Source organism: Propithecus coquereli, unplaced genomic scaffold (genome assembly GCF_000956105.1).
Source record: "Propithecus coquereli isolate 6110/MARCELLA unplaced genomic scaffold, Pcoq_1.0 Scaffold316, whole genome shotgun sequence".
Lineage (NCBI taxonomy): Eukaryota > Metazoa > Chordata > Mammalia > Primates > Indriidae > Propithecus > Propithecus coquereli.
Genome location: NW_012148797.1, coordinates 2,561,167 through 2,566,225, shown reverse-complemented (window position 1 = coordinate 2,566,225; position 5,059 = coordinate 2,561,167). Strand labels below are relative to the sequence as shown.

The 5,059-nt window shown below is 43.5% G+C and overlaps 1 protein-coding gene across 1 annotated transcript in view; it reads left to right on the top strand.

Annotated features, from left to right (window-relative positions):
• Nucleotides 1–863: 863 nt before the first annotated feature.
• GLT8D2 (glycosyltransferase 8 domain containing 2) overlaps nt 864–5,059 on the top strand; it is a 53,118-nt gene continuing 48,922 nt past the window's right edge. Inside the window, exon 1 of the mRNA XM_012650249.1 lies at nt 864–1,273. The gene's annotated coding sequence lies outside the window, so the exon portion shown is untranslated. The remainder of the gene's footprint in view (nt 1,274–5,059) is intronic.

Here is a 5,059-nt window from a genome sequence, read left to right as displayed (position 1 = left end):
AACTCCTGAGCTCAAACAATCCGCCCACCTCGGTCTCCCAGAGAGCTAGGATTACAGGCGTGAGCCACCACGCCCGGCCTATCTACTTTTTAAATTGTAAATTTTATGAAATCTAAATATATCTTTGAGTGTTTCCGATGAAATTTAATGTTGGAATTGAGATGTGCTGCAAATGTAGAATACATACAAAATTTCAAAGACTTAGTTAAAAAAAAGAATGTAAAATGTCTTGTCGAGGATGTTTTATACTGATGGTGTGTTGAAATGGTAATATTTTGTTGGATAAAATGTGTTGGATAAAATAAATCATTAAAATAGATTTTACCTCTTTGTATTTTTCTTAATGTGGCTACTAGAAAATTGAAAATAACAGTGCGGTGTGCATTATATTTCCGTTTGAGAGCACCACTTCAGAAGGAAACAGCAAACAAGGGGATTCTTACTTCCTTACGGGAACTAGGAAGATGGGCCACTGCAGAAATGAATTCCAGATCCCAGGCAAAGTGCTGGCCCTTCTTCCCAGGTTTCTGAGAATCGATGGCAGAAATACAGAACAGCCTAGACTGCTGTCGAGGTCAGCTCCCTGCCTGACTCCTCCCGGTGTTCAGGCACAAAACACTCCATCTTGAAACTTTTATCATTATCATTGCCTTGGTAGAATGAGACCGTGGTTGTTATCTGGGTTTTAATTTGAGGGCAACAGCGTTTTAATGACTACGGGATTTCGGAAATTAGTGGTTAGGAAGATTTTCAAACTCAGTGTGAACTTTATTTTTCACTTCTGTTCTCTCAAAGTCTACCTTTGGTAGAAATTCACCCGCTAAGCATTTGCTCTTCTCTGATTTTGAATCCTTTCCTCCAGAACAGCCTTGTTTTCGAAATGCTTTGCACGCAGACTGCTGGACCAGGCTGTGAGAGGAAGTTGGCGGATCCCAGCCCGCCAGCCGAGCACATCTGGAAGTGGTTTCAGGGCCCGCCTCGCTCTGCCAGCGCAACGCCTGGGTTCCCAGCTGCTTTGCGCAGCGGTGGAGGAAACCCGAGCGCTCCTCAGTCAACGCAAGCAAAGCGGGGTGTGGGGTGGGGGAAGGAATATTCTTTCGGAAACGTAATATTGGCCTGGGGGCTCTCCGGCCCTTTGGGACTTCCAGTGGGATCTTAGAAGCAGCCGAAGCAGCGTGAGGGCAGCAGCCCAGGGCCAGCCACGACTGGAACGCTCTGCCCTGCAGCTCTTCTGGACCGAGGAGCCCAAAGCCCTACCCTCACCATTCACCAGGTAAATAGAGAAATTTACGAGCAGCCTGCAGTCTTTCCATCTCATCTGACCCTGGCCTGTCTGCAGCAGCCCTTTATTTTGCTACAGACCCAAGAAAGTAAATCAGAGGTGTCAGACTGTTGCGCACAAACTTTGCCTTAGAAGTGCCCCAGTCCGTATTTGTAGCATTCCAACGGAACCATTTTTTGCCATCTGCAACGAATCCAGCGTGCAAGATTTTCACATCCTGGACTGCTTTTCCAGATCTGAGTTTATACCCCCTTCTCCCCCCGAAATAGTGTGATTTACTATTTGCATCAGATTTTATGCATAGAAATCAGCAGTTAGGATGTGGCTAAATGCCAGTGTTTAATGCAGATATGTTCTGAGCCACAAATGATTTAATTGAGCTGTGATTCATGTTTTCAGAATCTGTCCTAGGAAGCTGTTCTAAGGGCCTCCCCACCTCACTGCCCGCCCATCCCCAGAACTGGCAGTTGTGGAAACCTATGTGAGGCTTATTGTAAATACAGTAGTCATAGTCCTCGGGTTGAAAAATGCTTTTTAACATTCAAAAAAAGTCTTATGTTCACTTTATGAGCCAAGTTTAATACACTAGATACGGTTGATATAGCCTGATATATAACTTATGCCATAAGTTAAGAAGGGATAGTTAACACAAGAGTGAAAAAAGAAAGAGAAAGAAAACATGATGGTATCTGAACATCTGGATGGGCTGTGGGAAAAAATCAGACCTCTAGCTGTTTTGCCCTGTGCAGCCAAATATCCAAAGTGATATTGGTTGGCTGGTTGGTTGGTTGGTTTTTGTCTTTTCCTTTTTCTCCAAATGTTTTGGCGTTGCACTTCTGTGCAATATCCTTTTGTATTACATAATGGAATTCCAGTTCTCCCTCTAACGCTACTAGTAGAGTTATGCAATGTAGCAGTGAGAACATGGGTTCTGGGGTCAAGTTTGCTGGATCGAATCTATGTGCTGCCACTAAGAAGTTTTATAAGCTTGACTCTGGGTGAATTGCTTAACTTGCATGTGCCTCCATTTCCTCATCTGTAAAATGGGATTTAAATGGCATAATGTCTATAAAGGACATAACACAGGGTCTGCAAAGTACTGAGACCACAGAAAAGTTACTTTCTCTGGTGGTGCTGATGATGGCAGTGAGTGACCACATGTCCTGCATTTGGCAACACCTCTGCTTTTGACACATTGCTCCCTCCCACACTGTGGTCATCCAAGTGTTCCTCATATCCTCACATGTCATCTCTCTAGGGCCATGCTTTCTTCCTTCTTCCCTCTAAACACCTATCTTTGCTTCTTCCACTCTGGCTCTCCTTATTTCTTCTTTGTTTTTCGTCTTTCCTTGTTAAGAGAAAGATATGTTCATTAAGCCACGGCCCTCATAATTTTCATTTCTAGTTCCCAAGGAACATGATTCTAAATGCTTCTTTTATTTCAACATTTTCCAAAGAATGTCCTGCAGAACATAGTCCTATGGGAAAAATATGTTCTGTGAACTATAACGCCCTCTTAAAAATCTCAAGGGATAATAGCATTTTAAAGGTCCTGAGAAGTCTCACAGTAGAGAACTCCTCCTAAGGCTGTTTAACACAGTGGTTCCCAAACAGTTGATCCCTGAACCGTTTATCACATAATGTCAATGAACATTTCTTGACATTTTATTGTAGCTGCTTGAATGGAATAAGACACCTGCCCTGTGAATTTTGGTGAATTTTGAGTAAACCTTTCATGCTATATAGCAAAGAGTAAAAAGGCAAGACATATTTTGGTAGAGGCCAAACTCCTGAGTCCTGATTTTGTCCTTTCTCTTTTCTTCAGATGAACAACCCCTACTCTTGTCCTGTTCATGACTCTTCAGTTCACATGGTGTAAGATGAAGTGCTCTATTAAACGAGTTTTATGTGTGTGAGAAAGTCAGGGTGCAAGTCTTATGGAGTTAAGTTAAATCACAGAGCTTATGTCAGTTGCTTGCCACATAAGGATAGCAATCACAGCAGTGGAAAGTGGTTGGCTCTAGTTAACTAGTAAGGTGGTTAAGAATATGTACTCAGAGCCAGACTGCCTGGGTTTTAATCTTGGCTCTGGCCACTCATTGGTTGTGTGACCGTTGGCAGGCCTCTTAAGCTTTCTAAGCCTCAGTTTCCTTGTCAGTGTATTGGGGATAATAACCTTATAGGGTTGTTGTGATAATAAAATGAATTGATATTCGCAAAGTTCTTAGAACAATGCGTGACACCTAGAATTGCTGTGTGAGTGTTATAATAATTATAGGCAATACTTGCATAGCAATTTCTATGTAATCTGCAGGATGATCCCATTTTACAGATGGGGTTTTGTAAACTGCCCAAAATTACATAGCTAATACATTGGGCAGAACCAGGATTCAAAATCAGCTCTAATGACAAAGCCTATCATATTTCCACTAATGTACACAACACAGCCTTTCATATTTAAGTCATTCAACAGTACCTTTTAGAATCTCCCCTTTTATCTTCCCCCTGATTTTTTTTTTTTGAGACAGAGTCTTGTTCTATTGCCTGAGCTAGAGTGCTGTGGCATCAGCCTAGCTCACAGCAACCTCAAACTCCTGGGTTTAAGTAATCCTCTTGCCTCAGTCTCCCGAGTAGCTGGGACTACAGGTGAGCACCACGATGCCTGGCTAACTTTTTCTATTTTTAGTATTTCCTGGCTAATCATTTCTATTTTTTTTAGTAGAGACAGGGTCTTGCTCTTGCTCAGGTTGGTCTGGAACTGCTGACCTCAAGTGATCATCCTGCCTCAGCCTCCCAGAGTGCTAGGATTACAGGTGTGAGCCACCACACCGGCCTGTCTTCCCTTTGGATTCCCAGACTCTTTTCTATGGCAGACATGATTAATCAATCGTAGGACTCATCTTCCTTTCTCCCTTCCTTCCTTCCATCCTTCCTTCTTTCTTTTTAACTGAGTCTGGTCATAGCTTTAGCTTTCTTTTCAATTTAGCAATCCCGAAAGCCCTACCAACTGATCAGAGCTGGCATGTAAAAATGAAACTTGGGGGCTCTGGTTTTGGAATATTTTTCTGAAGAGCTCTTTCCATTTTTGCGTTTTCTTCCAAGGCAGAACTAATCCCCTGAATCACTGCCGGGTCTCAAAACATTCTTTCCAGGTTTGGCCACAGGCCCAAACTCTTTGGCATCTGTTGAAACAGCTTCCCATGCAAGGTCTTCAGGGGCATATTTTTAAACTTACCGGTCTCTTCTCAAGTCCAGACCAATGGTCTGAGCTCAGCTTTTCTTCCTAGTTGCAGTCCCATAGCCTCAGCCTTTTTTCCTCCCTCTTTTGAAGCTGCTGTTATCCAGTTTCTTGCCTGGGAAATTCCTCTTCTACCGCTGGCATGCGGTGATTCCCAGCTCCACCTCTGCGCTGTCCTGAGACAGTACTACATACAGCTCTTGCATGCTACCGGCTGAACTATTTCTCACCACAGGGAAACCACAACACGGAAGTCACTCAGCCTAGGAAAGCTTACAAAAGGTGCAAGGGGCACAGTTCTGGGGCTCCTTGTCATCATGGCAACAGAAAGGCTGATAAGATCAGAGCCCTCTGCTTTTATTGCTGGAATGGGACCATCACCAGCTCCCTCCCTTCTGGCTTCTTCCTAAGTGAAAGGTACGCTGACCACTTAGTCTCTGGGATTGAAGAGTAGAGCGACAAGAGCCTCCTCCTTTTTCTTTCTCTCTCCTGTTTCTCATTGATCCCACACACATTATTGAGTTCTCACTGTCAACGGA